The 19,483-nt window shown below is 36.7% G+C and overlaps 1 protein-coding gene across 5 annotated transcripts in view; it reads right to left on the reverse strand.

The window, feature by feature from the left end:
• The window catches only part of LOC139970630 (potassium channel subfamily K member 2-like), a 65,141-nt gene that overhangs the window by 35,710 nt on the left and 9,948 nt on the right, over window positions 1-19,483 (reverse strand). Inside the window, exon 1 of one of the 5 annotated variants that reach the window (XM_071976486.1) lies at window positions 8,634-8,812. The exons of the other annotated variants lie outside the window; for them this stretch is intronic. The gene's annotated coding sequence lies outside the window, so the exon portion shown is untranslated. Of the gene's footprint in view, window positions 1-8,633; window positions 8,813-19,483 lie in introns of those variants that run through there. 5 annotated transcript variants of the gene reach the window in all.

Consider the following 19,483-nt stretch of genomic DNA (forward strand, 5'->3'; position numbering starts at 1 on the left):
ATTATTACTACAGGAGTACCTGGAAAATATGAACAGTTCTATACTGTAGTAGGATATGACTTTCATTCTACTATTATTTCTTTGGTTCATCGCATGTACACTTTTGTCACTGACTGAACTTGAAAAACAGATCTTTGTATGTTTAAACAACAAATGTTATTTTATCTTTCAAAACTTCCCTCAGAAAGTTGGCATTTACACAAGTTTCTAGATTAATTACCGTAAGGTTACAGTACTTTTGTATGGGTACAGAGGATCCTATACAAACCTCAATAAACTCAATGGTTTGGCTATACTCACGGTACTGCAGTATGTACCAACCACGATGGTTAGAGTACTGTACCTATCTTTTCACAACTTATGTACTCCAATCTTCCTAGTGTTAACATGAAAATGCAGAATAAGTGACGTTTGTTTGAGCAGCTGTGTCCATGCTGACCGTGGCACTTCCAAAGTTGTTTTAATGCGACTCTATTCATAACACTCTGATAGGTTGTGAAACCCTCAGCATGTATACCATTAAAAGGACTAGATTTCGATGGTGGAACATTTCAGAATGGTAGATTGGGAAGGAAGCGGGTGCGCTCAATCAGCCTGAGGTGGACTAATACTTGTTGTAAGTTATGTTGATCGGAGTGCAAATTTATGGGCGACAGTCAATATATTACGAGATTGAAGTACTGTTAAATTCATGATTTTCTTTTTTATCACCAATTGATATGTACAACCAACCAACGTACGCACAACTCCGTACAGATTTAATACTGTACTGTATGTGACACTGGTGCAGCACAACAGCATGCAGACCTGTGCAAAGAATGTAATTGATTACTGTTGCATCCCACGCAGGCATTAAGGTTGAATTCTGCATCCATATACTGTACGTCATTAACAAATCTGTTACTATAGAAATAAAGAATAACTACTGAGTACTTATCGTACACGTGCAATTACAAACTAACGGTTACAAATCTGTTGTTATCATGTGCACATCAGTTGCCTCTGTCCACAATAATTTAATTTACTGATGACTTGCTGAAATATATATATATACTGGTTGAGAACTTTCACATTAAGCGAATCATCACACAGATTTCACATCAACATATTTCTTCATAGCCTAGAGATGACAGTAATTAATAAATACAGCATTACATAGAGACGAAAGACAGAACATGTTTAATTCAAACCTTGAACGTTCATGTTTATGAAACACTGAGAAGATCATGCAGAGATTTCAAGCAATGTCCCGTAACAAGGTTTTGTTCACAACGTAAATTATGCATGGTTCCCAGCAATATAAGGTCTGTACAGAGTATAGCATGCTCACTAATGACTTGAAAACAAATTATATTGCTAGGTTGTTTCATGCATTGCATGCAGAATCCATATATTTCAAATTACAACTAGGTACGTTTTCCAACATCAATTGCCAGCTAACATTGAAGAAGCTAACAATGTTAGGTAAACATATAAGTAAACATCGTTCATACAGGATAATTTAATAGTTCTGTCCGGAGTGAATCTGGTGGAAAGTGCAGTAGCTAAGAATAATAATGGTAATAAATAAACTGCATGCATATGGTAAAATATAGTAAAAAATAATAAAATACAGTTAAAAAAAATTTAATATGGAAAATGAAAGAAAGAAGTCGTTGAAACCTTTGGATAGTTTGGATTCATTATTACATTAAATTTTCAGTACAATAAATCTACACGCGGTAGAGCAACTAAAGTGTTTCTGTTCTGTAATTGTCTGTTTGTGGACATGTGTGTTTGTATGACATGCCTGTGTACCTGTCACAACTTCTCTTGCCATATACTCCAACTCGCACACTTCATTCCTCCAACAAACTGTTTTTAACTGTTCCAAAACCACGATTGAAGAACTATGGTTACAGAAGCTTCCAATACTCTGGGTCTTATCTCTGGAACAAGTTACCAGATCACATTCGAACATGCTTTAAACTTTCTACTTTCAAAAGTCTACTTAAGACCCATTTTTTCACTTGTTCTTTTGTAAATTAATTTACTTCTTTGTAAAGCGCTTTGAGCAGTAACTTTTGTTTACTGATTTGGCGCTATATAAGTCTCATTTATTATTATTATTATTATTAATACTGGACGATGTGACTCATGCAATGCTTTTTTACCCTTTACCGTATATCTAAATAATAACTTCACAAAATGGCAGTCTCCAGTAAAAAAAAAAACACAAAAGCGATAGTCATTACTTTTCCTGCGTTACCCTCAAAAAAATTAGCATATCAGATATACACTTGTATCAAAACTACCCGGAGGTGAGATTATTTCCAGATGCAAATTTGCCACTCGATATGAATCCATTGACCTTTTTTTTTAGATTATCTTAGTCCAATGTTTGAAATTGCCTTATCCCATCTTATCTTCTTTTTTTTATATGTTCAAGGAAGGAAAGGACACCATGATTTTATCTAAAAACTACTGTAGATGAACAATATCGGCCAAAACAAATTCTTGACCGTGAACCTAGTTTGATGCTGATGATGGGAAGCAGCTGCATATGTAAACAGTTGTTGATGAGAAATAGTGAATACATCAGTTAGCAAATGAATGTGAACTGAAGTATTAAACTGGAAAATGCAGGAATTGAACAGTGACAAATATATAACCATATATGCTGAAACTTTGACCAAGTTCTCTCTGTTTCCAAAAGATGAGAAAAAAGAGCTAACGTTAGATGAAATATCAAATGGAGTTTGAATATTAAATTTGTGAAGTGGTGTATTATGTCATACTTGCCATACAGTAAAAAGGACATGTATACAAAAGGGGAAGTTTCATCCAAAATGTGAAAAAAAATCCAGAACATTCAGTTTCTTATCAGTGATATCGTGCTATTTTTCATGTATGCATTAACATCCAGATTTCCATCCACTGAACAGGGCAGGGCCCAGAATCCACATAAAAAGGCCTCCAAATTCAAAAGGATACTTTATTGTGCTCTCACGATAGTTAGTCCAAAGATCTGAATCTTCAGTAAGCACCAAAGGAGATCCTGATCACATCAGTTCCATAAGATTCGAACGGATAGAAAAACTGAAAGTTCTAAACACTTTCGGTGGTAGAATGAGAAGGGAGGTCATTGACCAGAGGGGTCGGTCATAGAGGGCGCACAGTGTTAAAAGGTTACCAGTTCACTCTAGACACGGCAGGATGAGGGTGCTGAGGTTGTGAGGAGACAGGTCAGGTAGGAGCGAAGTATTATCACATTCTTGTTACCTTCATTTCCTATGAAAGCCTCAGCTGTTTAAACTTAGGTCATTGGTCAAAAAACTTGAAAGCGGTATGATATAGACATACAGCCTGGACAGGACTGAAAAGCAACGTTTTCTAAACATATCAATCATAAAATTTGTGCTTTTGTAAAGTCATCCTTAAACAAGCTTTTCATTTTGTTCAAAGTTCAAAGCACTTAGAGGCTATAGAAATGACTTTCGAAACTAAACTCTCGGAGTGACCACTCTTGAAAACTGGCCACACCAAATTATTCCCATGTCTCCAGAAGTTCAGTTATTATATTACCAATTTATCAAGTATATATTTTGAAGCTTGTTCTTTGTCTCACCACTAGAGAACAAAATTAGTGAAACCCTTTGAGAGATGTAAGTCCACTTCTCTGCCCACGGATGTATAGAGTAATTACTGTATCGGTTATATACACGGCTGTTTTGCGATATTATACCATTTGTCATCACGATTCATCTTCATGATGAAGCACAATTTACAAATACACTTCTCCACTACCAGCCAACCTGATTTAAAACCCTAAACAAACTAAAATTGTTTTCAGAGTCAACAAAATACAGATGATTGATACAGGCGATGTTGACTTTAACACTATTTACCTAGAAAGGCTTGTGAGCAAACAGATGGATGTGCAGAACAGTAGACCCATAGTCCCCATAATCTCTGTCCATTAATTTGCTCTGACTACATTTCTAAATCCATTTTGATATGGAATTGGACAATAAACCAGTGATGAAAAATATTTTTGCAAAATTTTGAAAAAAATTTTGAGTTAAAAGTCCGGTTGTAAATTAAAACTATACTGCAAAGCTGGAAACCCTTTCCAATCGATCAGCCAATCAATCAATCAGATACATGCGAATAAAGTTATGCTATTGTTGGGCTTTCACTTTCATTCTCATCTTCGTGGAGACATTGTACCTTACCAATCATCATTTCCAATCTCAACTTTACTTCAGCTGGATCTGGATCATTTAATTGCAAATTGGGTGATGCTGTGAAAAGGCCCATTGGAAGTATGAAAGACTCTTTCACAATGAAAAAAAAAATTACAGGACTTCACAATGGTTCCAAAAGCATTGCCATGTTACTCCTGACCTACTGTGATTAAAACCCAATTTGAATTCCCACCCTGAGGAATGCCACTCTACCATTTAGGTACATCTTTCATCTACTGCCTTTTCTGCAGTAGACCTACATCTACCTGCAGATGATAAAAATCTACCTACAGATGTCCTACACTTACATATAGATGACCTACAACTACCTACACTTACATATAGATGACCTACAACTACCTACAGATGACCCACAGCTTCAATTCAAGCATAAGACCTATTTAAGACCTACAACTACCTACAGATGACCTACACTTACATATAGATGACCTACAACTACCTACAGATGACCTACATCTTCAATTCAAGCATAAGACCTATAGAAGACCTACAACTACCTATAGATGACCTACACTTACATATAGATGACCTACAACTACCTATAGATGATCTACATCTTCAATTCAAGCATTAGACCTATTGAAGACTAAAACTACCTATAGATGACCTACACTTACATATAGATGACCTACAACTACCTACACTTACATATAGATGACATACAACTACCTACAGATGACCCACAGCTTCAATTCAAGCATAAGACCTATTTAAGACCTACAACTACCTACAGATGACCTACACTTACATATAGATGACCTACAACTACTTACAGATGACCTACATCTTCAATTCAAGCATAAGACCTATAGAAGACCTACAACTACCTATAGATGACCTAAACTTACATATAGATGACCTACATCTACCTATAGATGATCTACATCTTCAATTCAAGCATTAGACCTATTGAAGACTAAAACTACCTATAGATGACCTACACTTACATATAGATGACCTACAACTACCTACAGATGACCTACATCTTCAATTCAAGCATAAGACCTATAGAAGACCTACAACTACCTATAGATGACCTACACTTACATAAAGATGACCTACAGCTACCTACAGATGATCTACATCTTCATTTCAAGCATAATACCTATAGAAGACCGACATCTACCTATAGATGACCTACACTTACACATAGATGACCTACAACTACCTACAGATGACCTACATCTTCAATTCAAGCATTAGACCTATTGAAGACCTACAACTACCTACAGATGACCTACACTTACATATAGATGACCTACAACTACCTACAGATGACCTACATCTTCAATTCAAGCCCTACTGTACTGTACCTACAGTTGATTTAATATACTTGATTGGTTTAGTTCCAAGTTGATGTGTCATAATTGTCATTGTCTGTCAACTGACTAAACCACTTTACCACAATGCACATTGTGCCTGTGCAGACCTTTGTTCCATTACTATCTAGTCATTCCCTTTACAGTACATACTGTAGCTGTCACACCCAGAATTTACAAATCTGATATGAATCAACCTTCTGTTTTTATATAGAGCATTTCAGTTCTCTCCGTATTACTGCACAATATTGTGTACACCTACAGTACAGTACGACAGCAGGTTTCAGAATTTCAAACCGGTGGAAACAAATATTCGAAAATAATCGATAAATTCTGGTCTATGAGCTCTAAATCTAATTAGCATAGCCTTGAAACAATCAGGGGGTAATGAAGGATGTAATTACCCCATGAACTTGACCAAAGAAATGCACAAAGTTTGCATACAGTTAATGCTTCATATATGTAATATATGTCAGCCTCAACTGAATAATATGTATTTACTATGCATTTATTATTTCGAAAGCAGGGAATAGCTGAAATCCTCCATGCTCATCTTCAAACCTAGGGTTGGTACTGAGTTGTGGCTATAAACAAGGCTACTTGATAGTAACTTCTCAATAAACGGATCTATTAATGAGGATCACCATTTGGCTGAGCTCCTAATTATTGTAGATTGCAATATGAAAAATTCTGTGTCCCACAAATTACATATATAGTGTTGTATATATGTTGCCCTACATTTGCTTTTGAACTTTTGAAATTTATGTCTGTACATAACTTTTGTTGTTCCTGATGCATGCTTGGTGGAGTAATGTAAACAAGAAAATTACAGTAACATTTTTTTTTTTTTTCACAACAAAACTGTATTTTTCACAACTTTTGGGAGACAGCAAGAAAAAATGTTAGGAACAAGCAGAAAACCCAGCTCTGGCATTTTGATTACTTGCCATAAAATATTTCACTCCGTTACCCGATTGATTTATGGGCAACGGAGCATCAGCTCTCTAAAGAACAATAATAGGTTGCCTTGTACGAACTATAACAACAGAGTTTAAGACTTCCCACTAGTTATTATGATCCTTACAATTACACCTCAGACTTACTACAGTACCTGCAGGAAGATGACAGTTCATTACAAACTATTACATAAATCAAATTCATGATCACCACTGAAATTATTCAACATTATGACTTGACGGTACAGACTGGGGCATGATTTGTTTATACAGCCAAAGTCCATACAGTACACTGCAGCACAGTATATCTTTATACTCCTGTAGCTTTCTTTATTGAAGCTGTTGTATGTATAATATGATACTGGACTATACTTTGCGGAGACAAAAAAAATTCAGAAATGGTGTTCCTCAGAGTAGGGAGTTGTTCCAAAACTTATCGAGTTTGGATAATGACGTTTGACGAGCTCACCTGTCTCCTCACGACCTCAGCACTCTCATTCTACCGTGTCTAGAGTGAACTGGTAACCTTTTAACACTGAAGTGCGCCCTCTAGAGCAGGTCCCCTCTGGTCAGTGCCCTCCCTTCTCATTCTACCACCCAAAAATTTTAGTAAGATACTGGACTACTTTGTGGAGAAAATAAATTAATAAATAAATATATAAAAATAGAAATGGTGTTCCTCAGAGCAGGGAGTTGTGAGGGTCTCCTTGCTTAATGGCAAAAGAAACCCAACTATAATGCCATTAATCCTCTTAATACAGCGCATACTGTATGTGACTGAGAGTTTCCCAAAATAAGCATCAACCTTCAAAAATTAGACCTACGTAACTGAAACCTCTTTCCACTTGGAAAAATCTACAAAACTTTTTTTAAGAGAATGACAAATCTTACCTATCTCACAGACGTACTGTACACTGGTATAGACTACAAAACTTGGCAATATATTTTTTTAGTACAGTACTAGCCCGCCCCGACTATACCCACTTCTAGGCACGCTATGTATTTACAATCTATTTTGCCAAAGTTGGAGAATGCCTACTAGTTTTGGATTGAATATACAGACAGTACTGTACTTGTAAAGTTCACTGACTTTATCTGCTTTTGAATTTATAGTCTAGGAAAGGATAATAAAAACCAGGACGAAAAACTAAAGAACCATCTGTTATTCAATATGGATACAGTGTCCTGACCCGTTTTATAGGTTAACATCAAATCATGCTTATTATATCCTTACTTGTAAAAATCAGTCAGGTGGACTTTAAACACAGTAACATGATGGAAGCTTATCCCTGCAACATGACCCTTTCAAAATTAAAACTTAAAATGATGCTTCGCTGATCAAGTGAAGCTTTAATTTATCCTGCAAGATGGACAGTCACAGTCTAAATCGAGGGAACAGTAAAAAAGGCAACTTCCATCAATGACAAGATTTTTCATTTTGGGACAATTGATATTAAGAGCACATGCTACAAAATATGCTCATGAAAATTAAAAGAATTACAGGGATTGGATATTTAAGAGTTAGCTTACCTGTCTCCTCACAACCTCAGCACTCTCGTTCTACCGTGTCTACAGTGAACTGATAACCTTTTCACACTGTGCGCCCTCTATGACCCGACCACTCCAGTCAATGCCCTCCCTTCTCATTCTACCACCCAAAGTGTCTACTGTAGAACGTTCCTTTTGTGCTTAGAATTTTCTTCGATCCAAATCGTTCGCAATTGTCATTATCAGGAACTTAGTTTTTTGTTTCCAGAAGAAACAGTGTTTTGGTGGATTATCATGTGCAGCCCGAGAAGTATCCTTTTTGATTGGGAGGGTTTTTGGGAGCTGTCCCTTTCCCGATCTGTAAAGCCTTATCCGGCACTTGTAGCCATTGTGGGACTGACGAGATTGTGCTTTTTGGGACGATTGATAAGAGGAACGATGTTACGTAAGAAAATATGCTCAGAAACTACGGACGTCCTTTAATTTCCTTTAATATCTTGAAGAGCTTTTGAAACTGAGCAGGATTGGCAATATATGTTGGAACAAACTAGATTTTTAAAGGAATGAATTGAAGCAGAAGTTTAGTCTTGATATGTTATAAATACAGTGGTCCAATAACTTACCAATTAACAATGTTTTCCAACAACATCCAATAGTCAGTATGTGCATGTTCTTTCTTCTCCAGTAGAAAATAGCTCTTTAGAAAATGACTTTGCAATGAGTTCTCACACCTATGGTACCAGCTAAATGACTAAAGACCTTCCACAAAAGATAAGGTATGTTTGAAACAATTTTTAGTAGTGTATACAACACACAGCAAGCCAAAAATTGTTGGTACCACACTGTTTGTTTTTACCTTGCATAAATATTCAAGGCCATCACAAGAGACTAAATGTTTACATTCCCGATATCCTGTTTACTTTAGGCACCAATTGCTAATGACAGTACTTAAGCAAAATGATAACAAAATTAAAGTGTCACCTTTATTGTGTTAATGACTCAAATTATATAGCAGTACTGGTAAAGTAAAGTACTGTACATTAATCCTAAGAAGGGCACAGTGACCTTCAAGTCTAAGATACAGTATGCTGTTAGAATCGGGAACACTGCGAGCCAGCTCAGAAACAAGGGGCTAATTACGGACGCCAGGCCCCCCATATGCACCTACCAGACGAAATATCTTCCTTTTCCCCTTAATAAGTATATTAGGAAAATAAGCATCCAGTATCATTTAAAACCATAGTACCCTTTCCCCCCGACAGTAATTGACCGCCGGTCCTAGGGTTGCAGCGACCCCTGACCATCTCTCGTCAGTTTATGTACCATACTAGCAAAGGAAACGGGTTGCCTGCAAATGCCCATATTCTTTGACATGATTTTAAAAGCCAAAGTTGAGAAGATATATGTCCACACTGTAATATAGATACCATGGTTGTAGTACATAGCTGCTCAACATTTTCTTTGAAGTAATTATAGCCATCACACACTTTTCTATTCCTTCTTTATGCGCTAATGACGACATCAATCACTACAGTACTTGCGAAGAGGGTGTAAACCGACAAAAGACATTTCACCGCTAAATATGCTAGAAATGTCAAGTACTGGTCATTCATCTGTTATCTTGAACTTTCTCTTTCATTAATACTACCATGCACCTTTCAACAGTGCGTTGCCTTGCACTGATGTAATGTACAGTACAGTAATTTCACTTTCCTCATCAAGGTCTGTGGCATATTCTTGCGGCTTAGAAAACCCCTGGAAGTACTCTAGGTAACTTATTGTTCAGGTTTATTAAATTAGGACAAATATTACATTTTGCATTACAAATCGATGAACTCCTAATCTGAAACCAGGACTTTTCGCTCAACTTTGATGTTAATGCAAAATACAGACCATAGATGATTTGTATTATAACGCTTAGTAAGAGACATTGTCAATATTTGTATAACCTTCAGTTACAGAAAGTCTATGCTCAACCATGAGCAGTTTTGAACTGGTGCAATCTGAGGTCAGAAAATTTCCTGGTCGATAGTATCAAAAAACTGTCTGCTCAGACTGTCTGTGTACTTTTTTCAAGTTACAAAATACATACATACCTACTGTACGGGAAGCTGAAGACTTGTACTGTACTGTAGCATGGGTAATGCACAACAGCATGAGTAAGAGTACATCTATGGTAGCAGTGAGAGTACACCCTTGGCATATTAGTACGAGTACACCCTTGGCATGAGTACAAATACACCCTTGGCATGAGTACGAGTACACCTTGGTATGAGTACGAGTACCCTGTACACCCTTGAGTAAGAGCATGAGTACATGTCTCTAAGAGCTGGCATGAGTACTTAATATTACACTAGTAAAATGGCCAAAATCGGAGTACAAATCCATGAGGACACCGGATACAACGAGAACAGACAACTACAGTATGAGCTGAATATAAGTACAGACAGGTTACAAGTCTGCCAAAGAGGATTCTTGTAAACACGCTTATTATAACTGTTCACTATGAAATGGGGCATTCAAATATTACCACAATTTATTGAATCAATCTTACAGTATGTTACTAGAGCATTAAACACAGTCTAATTGCATTTTAAAAAGGTCCATAAACACCCCCTAAAATGTTATCACAGTAATTATCGTTTGTCAAAAGACATTATTTTTTATGGAAATCCATGTTCAACTGCTGCAGAGTGGCAGAAAAACATGCGGGTGGGGGGGGGAGGTTATCTTTGAAATTGATGATTTATTAGTGATAAAAACCTCAGTTTCAAATTTTAACTGAGCTATAATTTATTATGGAAACAACATTTATTAATTAGTAATTAATTTAGTCGCTGTCTGCTATGTAATTTTCTCAAAATCTTCTGCCTTAAATACAGTGAACATATTTTCACTTTTGATAAAGACGTTGAAGTCACAGTGCATTTTGAATTCACTTCTGACTACAGTCCAATATTGTCCTTCAGGAACAGATCCGATAAAGTCTTCTGACATTTTATCAATCTTCCTGCCAAAACTGTTTTGTCTCTCAGAGAGCCATCTTGGTCATTTCATTTCGACTGTTGTAGCAATAAACGGTTGTCAATATGTCACATGAAGAAATGGCAGAAAGCTACCACATAAACCGATTTCCATAACATTGAGAGCATGCAAACAACCATACGGTTCTGGAAATATTTTATGCCGAGTCCTAAAAAGCAAGAGTGCGCAACCACCTACTCGGGATATAAGCACTTACATCAAGCATCACCGGCTATTAAAATTCTTGTTCCAAAACACATTACCGAAGGATTACTTCTGATTGGTACTTTGGACTGGCAAGAAAGAGGTCAGTGACCTCATAGAGGGGTCATGAGGAGGGGGGTGGGGAGTGGAAGAAATTGCCACCAGTTTGTAGACTAGGTCCGGTAGATAAGAGTGCATATGTACAGGAGACAGGTAAGACAAGTAAGAAGAAAATAGAAATAAATTACAGCTTTACAAAATTATGGTTTTTGTTGTACATATTTTCTAATTGGAAATTCATTCTCTCCCATCATAATAAATTAAAATATGCTCACAACTCTGAGAGGATCTAGTGCTTGGAAAAACTCTTAAGCATGACATTTCATTAACTTCAGACTCAGCTGAAGAGCATTTTTTTATATTTTGTTCAAATTTTTGTTAAATTAATATTTCTCTGCCAATTAAGTCCTGGGTCAGATCCAAAACCTGTCAACCTCAGGGCTAAAATTTAGATGATCATAGTTATCAATTTTGATAGTTTTGTCCAAAAGAAGAACAATTTAAGCTTGCTTGGCAAAAAAATTAAATTTGTATGTTTCTTTGTTAACGAGTACTGCTTAATTATATCAACAATGCACTTAAACCAGCGTTATGGACGGAAACAGCAATTTGTGCCACTGAACTGCAAGGAATGATGGAATTCACAGGAATCTGCACCTGAATAATTGTTTATGGTACTGATCTCTCCAAAATAGTTTTGAAAAAATTAAGTAGGGCATCCCTAATTAAGATGCTAATCGAGAAGAAAATCATTAATTCCGTCCATAACGCTACCTGATGTCATTAATCTCCTGGCAATTTTAACGTTCACTTCAGTGATAAAATTTGCATGTAATCTTCTGAAGGTTATCAATGCCATTAAGGATGAAGTGAAAAATTACCAGATTCCTGCATATTGATAAGCTGGGGTTCAATGAAACATCTGTGTTATGGATGGAATTAGGAAAACGTTATGGACGGAATGTGAATGTTATGGATGGAAATTACTTTCTTTGGAAAAACTATGCAGAATGTTTTTTATTAAGTTAAATCAAAGCAATCAAATGTGAATGAATGTTATTTAGGATGGAAAACCTTTTTTTACATGTACATTACAGTATTTTTCTAGGCTTTCAGGTGATGTTTTCCCTAATTTTAAAAAAAAAAGAAAAGAAGAAATTTCTGTAAAAATCCCAAACTTTGAGGATTTTTCATTTCAAAATAAGGCAAAACACCCTCCTGAAATTTTTTGTACAAACAGGGTGGTACTATATCTCTTCCAGAAAAAATTATCAGATTTTTTCAACATTACGCATTTTGAGTTATTGGCCGGCAAAGATGACCTCTTTTGTACATCGGAGCAGCTTAACAACTTCTTAAATTATTATTGAGAACAGCTAGAACCCTGAAATTTGTTTAGGGGTAAGAACTTTATACTTATAGTTGAAGTATAAAACCCTGACAGCTCTAACATGGTTACTTTGGTAAAAAATTGGCATCAAAACTCCTACCTCATGCTGAATCGCAGCATGAAATAGCAACTTTAGAGTTGCACAACTTGCAAACATATCATAGGAAAGCATTGTAATCATTATTTTGTAATGTTTGTACCAGACATAATAACCTCTGAAAGAATCAAGTACCCTGAAGCAATGGTTTAGGAGCAATTCATCACTAAAAATAGCGCATTTTTTAGTGAAAAGTACAAAAATCGTATATTTTGACACTTTTAAGTGGACCTAACTCCACAAGACAATATTTTTGTAGCCTAATTTTTTATTTTCCTATTCTATGGGATAGACTCTATAGGCATCTGTAATAGAAAGGTACAGAATGGTTAATTGCTGAGAAATGAGACCTCAAAAGTCAAGAAAATGCCATGGTGGCGACAAATTGCGGAATTTCAAAGTGTGATAAATCGGCTGGAAAGCAATGCAACTGAAATTTTCAGAATATGCTTTTTTCATGATGGTCCAATCATACAAAAAATTTGGGAATTTTTGGAGAGGGTGCAGCAACAGCCATTCTTGATTTGACACGGAATGACCCTTATAAATCCAAGTTGTCATCCTTATGCCACGTGGTTTTTGTGTATGAAGGAGAGGTTGGAAAAGGTGGACCAAATATCAGTTGACAGTAATGATGTCTATGTCTCCTTCCTACACCCTAAGGGCCCTACCAATACTTTCTTCTGGCCATCACCTGAGACAAATATCCCACTAGGAATGATCATGGGGAAACTAGAACAGCCTGTCCTCCTAATTTCAAGTAGCAAAGTGGGAATTGCAACAAAGGTGGTTGAATATATTAGGGACAAGTTTTAAAGAGATTGTGAGCCGTGATGGTGACGAAAAATTTTAACAAATATGAATCAATGTATTTTGTTGAGATTGAAAAGTCTATTTCAAATTTTCATGACTGTTCAACCCATACAGGCCTCCCATGTCCACAGTTTTATTTGCATGTGTTGTTTTCTTTCATACAAGCTTTGCAGACTGGTGAAACTTTGATTTCATTGGCATTGTTTGAAGGAGGTGAAGCCACAAAAGTGAAAAAAACAAATGGGAAAAGTACTGACAGCCTCTGCTTATAGTGCTGAAAGCCACCTGATGAGTACCTTCAGCAAGAGTGAAACTTTTCATGTGCTGTAGCAATTCATTTCAGGCTAATTCAATACTTTCCGTCCATAACATTCCGTCCATAACAATTCCTATTTCAGGACTAGCTCTTTCCCTTCTTATAATAAATTCAATTTTATTTGATATTATTACACATATTGGCCATAAGTATTAACTTATAACACACACTTCACAATTCAAGAGTTGATCCTAAATCAGGACAAAACCTTCCGTCCATAACGTTGTACATTCCGTCCATAACACAGAATTTTGGTTTGGGGTAGTGGGTTAATAGAGGTACATTGAAGATTATGAGTGGGAGTGTGATAAAGCTAAGGTACCAGGCCTGTGATGAAAAGTACCTGATACTTTGAAATCCTGAACACTTCACAGAGTTTTGACCCACTATGAAGGTTGGTGGATATCGATCATTTTTCTGATTCCGTCCATAACACCTAATTTGCATATTCAGACTAATATTGCACTACCCAATTAATTTTTTTCCGTTATATGGTAGAGGTATCCCAACTTAAATCAATCATGCATACCTTACCAAATACTAACTCTCACACTATTTTTGATGGGACTTTATCTCTGTGAATTCCGTCCATAACATTGGCAGAGGTTTTGGATCTGACCCTCATACTAACAACCTGCTATGCATCTATACATTTTCAATTGCCAATATTCATCCTTACTTGGTTTTTTGCCCCTCCCTTCTTCTTTCCTATATTTTAAGATAAAAAGCTTATTGGCCGGCCTCTAGGGAAGATGCATGCATCTTGGTCAGAGGCCTTCTGCTGCCGGAAATATGCTAGTATACGGACAGTATATAGGCTTCTGAATGGTAGATTTGGAAGGAGGAGGACAATGTCCTAAGAGAGGGTCATTAGGGGGTGCAATGCAAGACTGTTACCTGTTCTTAGGCTATGTACATCGGAGTGCATATGTATTTGAGACAGGTAAGAGAGGAGCCATTGCACACACAGTTTGCTGTAGGTACATTACATGAACACTTCAATGGAAAACTCAAAGAGTTTGTTTATACCATGACAAGATATATACCAGCTTATAGGGATATGTATTATAACCTACAGTATAGTCAACAACAGTTGTAATTTTCATATTAAATTCATAGGTTTTTGCTGCCAGAAAAAGCATGAATTCAGATATTTAATTGTTTGGTGCACCAAGAAACTCTGAAAGCATCATAACATGCTGTAATGACTGGACTGGTCTCTTTGCCATCCTCCCCTCCCCCAGCCTCACCCCACCCCCACCACCCGCACCATATTCTCTTCCTTTAGAATCTATAAAGCAGAGTAAACCATACGTTTTTTTACAACATTAAAGCGACTACTTGTATTTGCTCTCCAATTCGAACGAACCCTGTTGAATGTTTACCCACAATGAATTACTACTGATCACGACCACTGTGAAACATAACAACATTGTCTCTTTAATTAGATCTATATGTCTTATACACTGTTGACTGCAGTATGGGATTTACAGTAGGTACAAAACAGTACAGCAAATTTATGAAAATCAATGCAAAAAGTAGCATTAAAGAGATTATGATCTCTGTATATAGTACTTCACAAGGGATTAGACCTACTACGCTGGACGACATGACACCTTAATAAGTACAGCAGTAGATCATTTTTTCAGATCTGCATCTTTAAATTTTTGTATATCAAAGAGTTCAGCGAATTTATCAACATTGATGAAGAAAGCTGTACTTTAAATCCTTTATCTTTAAATCTAAATAGAGTCTGGGATGACTCATGATGTCTTCAATGATAGAATTACTCAATTGCAGCTAGGTTGTGAAATAATGCCTGGAGACATGAACGGTACTGTTTGTTCTTTTGCTAACACGAACTCTGACAATACATAATGACTATCGTCACCTACAGTAACATGCAAATTTCACTCCACCAGCATGTGTACACATTTATTTTACATTTAAGCAGTGTATGATCCCACCATGACAGCTGGTAATATAATGTAGCCAGAGTATGTAAACCAATCTAAACTAAACATAGTTCATTGTACTACGGAGGACCCCTACCATTTTGAGTCCGTTCATGAACCCCTACAATGTTTGTTTGCAACATACAGCTGTCTATACATACACATTAAAAACCGTGAAATTTCCCACTCAACATAACACACACAGATCATCATACTGTACAATGCTAAAATGAATGTACTCATTTGGATTGATTGATGTGTCAAATGAGGCATAAATCCCGCTGATAAAGTGACATTATGAATTATTCATACTTTGTAAAATATGGCTCATTTGCATTGTCAGTGAATTTAGTGACTTCGATCATACTTCTCTTCTCACACTCTTCTTGATATAAATAAATGTTGTGCAATTTTAATGTCAGAGAAACCAGTTACATTATTGCAATTTGCAATGTCATTCAGGGGTAATATATTTTTATTCTTTGTCATAGTTTTGCTATGTCAATAATCAAATTTTTGATTTTTGTTTTGTTTTTTGGAGGGGGCTGGAGGAGAGGGGGAGGCAAAGAATTTCTTTAGGACAAAGTATTTCCTGTATTGAACTTTTAAAGTTATATGTTACTCTAAATTATTAAGACTAAAGAGGTACCAAACGGTTGTAACCACATAGTTCTCTTACTTGACAGGAATTATTTCTATGTTTAAACAAAGGTTATAGCTGATTGAAATAGTTGCATTATTATACTTTTCCACTCTAAAAAATCAAAATTTTGTATTCTAATCATTCCACATTTTTACTAATTTCTATTCCATACAGACTACATTCTCGAAATTTATATTAACCCAAAGTACCAGAATCTCCTAGATACCTGACCAGGCTTTTTCTCTTCTTTGACTCAACGAAATTCAAAATAGATCGGTCAACATGATCCCCTTCCGACGACCAAAATCAATACAAAGACGCTCCCTGGAAAATGTTAGGAAGCGCTCATCACATAAAACGACAGACGTACTGACCTATTTACTGACAAGAATCTCTTGATTGCACAGTAGGCCAGCATTTGGAAAGTGACCTGACCCATAGTCAATTAACTATTTTACTCACTGTAGCTTGATAAGCCACGGTGGAAAAGTGGGGATGAAGCATTCCCACCGATAGGCAAGATGGAAGAAACAACACAAGGACAGCGGATTTATCCAGGTGGCAAAAATATTTGAAAACACGCAAAAACAATTTCTGTTTTCATTCAATGTACAGTATTTTACTGGAATAGGCTTGTTGAGATTTCTTTCTTCACTCGACAATGATTCACATATATCTGAGAATGCCACCAGTGAATAAACCTTAACCCCTCACCTACCCCCCCCCCCCCACCGAACATTCCTTCTCCCAAATATAATCAATTAATTGTCAGTTGTAGTTGAATCCACATTTTTGTGTGTTGTTGAAACTATGTAGTAAGAGGGATCTTGATCGACAGTTCTATATAGTAATTAAATTTTCCTCAAATTAGAAGAATTTTGCAAATCTAATCACGTAGCTGTCTCGATGGTACTGAATAAGATGTAAACAGACTGTTGTCACCTGAACCTTCCAATAGCAGACTTTTGTAAATTAAATATGTTAGTTAGAGTAAAAAGTAAGTACAGTAGCAATGCCTTTCGTCTTGAGTCCGTCTAGTAGTTGACAGACATTTTATGCGGCCGAATAAGTAAACCTTCTTAAATTACTGCATTTTAATCAACTCAAATGCTTCGGTCAGTAACAGAGTACCCAGAATCAAATGAGATTAGATATAATTGCTTGAGGCCAGAGGTATAGATATATTCAAACTCCTCCTGTACATTTACAGTACTTAGCTATTTAGTAACCCCATAAATCAAAACTAAAAATAAAAGATTCATCAAAGAAAGATGTGTGTAAATCCTTGAGAAAGAAAAAAAAATCTAAACAAGCAGAAAAATTGAGATTATCTTAAAATGACTGAATAATAATTAAAGCAGAAACAAACACTGACATCTTTCTTTATACAGTGTTTATGCGGTAAGGATGAGAAGGATGACCCGATGACCTTATTTAACGGTAGATGAGGGAGGACTCTGGAGGACAAATATGGAGAGGCACATAGGACGGGAATGACATCAAAACAGAGAGGTCTAGAATATCTCTTGCATCATCCCAGTTTTGCAATGTCTCGGAAGAAATTTGCAAAAAGCTCTATGACCAGTTGGATTTGAGCAAAACATTATGTGAACAGCCACATGCTGTACTATACGTAGCTCCGACCACAAACGTACAATATAGTTATGTCGCATTATTACACACATCACTGAAGTTTAATGCAGACATCATACAAGCTACAGATATACATGTCGTTCTTCACCCAACAAAAGATAAGACAGAATGAACAATTAAATTACTGAGCTTTATACACAGAGGATTAGAGGAAGGAATCATTTATGTCTGTTGTTTGGATGAAAGCAACCTTGGTTTGTAGTTGAATTCAGCTTGTAAGAGATACATCGAATCCTTTAATCAGGGATGATAATAGGAAGCAAGGCTACATATCTACCGTGACCAGAAAAAAGATCGTGGACATATCTGTAAGGAGTCAAACTTAAAACCAGCTACAGGAAGTATTTATTCATGACAAATTGGTGCCTTTAGTGTTCAGTGTCTCACAACAAGGAAGTTATGACATTAATCTGTGTTATAACGGAAACAGCGAGCTGTTGAAGGAAATTTTCCTACGGTACTCGTCTACAGAACAGGTTACATACTGAACAGCCAGGAGTATGGTAACTAATGTGTCAACTGCCAGGGTACAGACGGGATGTGGTAAATACTCCTCCAGGGTACAGACGAGATGTGGTGACTACTGTACCAACTACCAGGGGTACATGTGGGAGGTGTTAACTAATAAACCAGCTGCCAGGATACAAACTGGAGGTGGTTACTACTGAACTAACTGCCAGGGTAAAGGCGGGATGTGATAACTACTGTACCAACTACCAACTGCCACGGGTACAGGTGGGAGGTGGTGACTAATGTACCAGCTGCCAGGGTACAGACTGGAGGTGGTTACTACTGAACTAACTGCCAGGGTAAAGGCGGGATGTGTTAACCACTGTACCAACTACCAACTGCCAGGGGTACAGGTGGGAGGTGGTGACTAATGTACCAGCTGCCAGGGTACAGGTGCGCTGTCAGTGTTTAGTGGCATACTGGTGCTGGTGCTGGACATTTTCAAGAGGTGCAGAGGGGTCTTTTGAATTTCCTTCCCAGAGAGAAAATTCCCAATCCACCCCAACACCCAAGTTTGCAATAAATGGTACTCATGATGGTCGGATGTAATACAAATTGGGTGAGGGTGTAAAACCGACCACCATAATAATATCTCTAGCTATATAAAGTACTTGTCACTTTAGGCCTTCTTGTATATAACCATTGCTTTGTCAAAGTTCTACAGAAAAACGACATTGCAGGCAACAAGTACTAATATCTTAAGCTGTAAATGCTACTACCAAATGCAACTTCTCAATACCAATGCCCACTTCCATTCCTGCCCCTATACTCTCTGTGCACTCTCAAGTGTCCATAACACACTAATTAA

Source organism: Apostichopus japonicus, chromosome 8 (assembly GCF_037975245.1).
Source record: "Apostichopus japonicus isolate 1M-3 chromosome 8, ASM3797524v1, whole genome shotgun sequence".
NCBI classification, from domain to species: Eukaryota; Metazoa; Echinodermata; class Holothuroidea; order Aspidochirotida; family Stichopodidae; genus Apostichopus; species Apostichopus japonicus.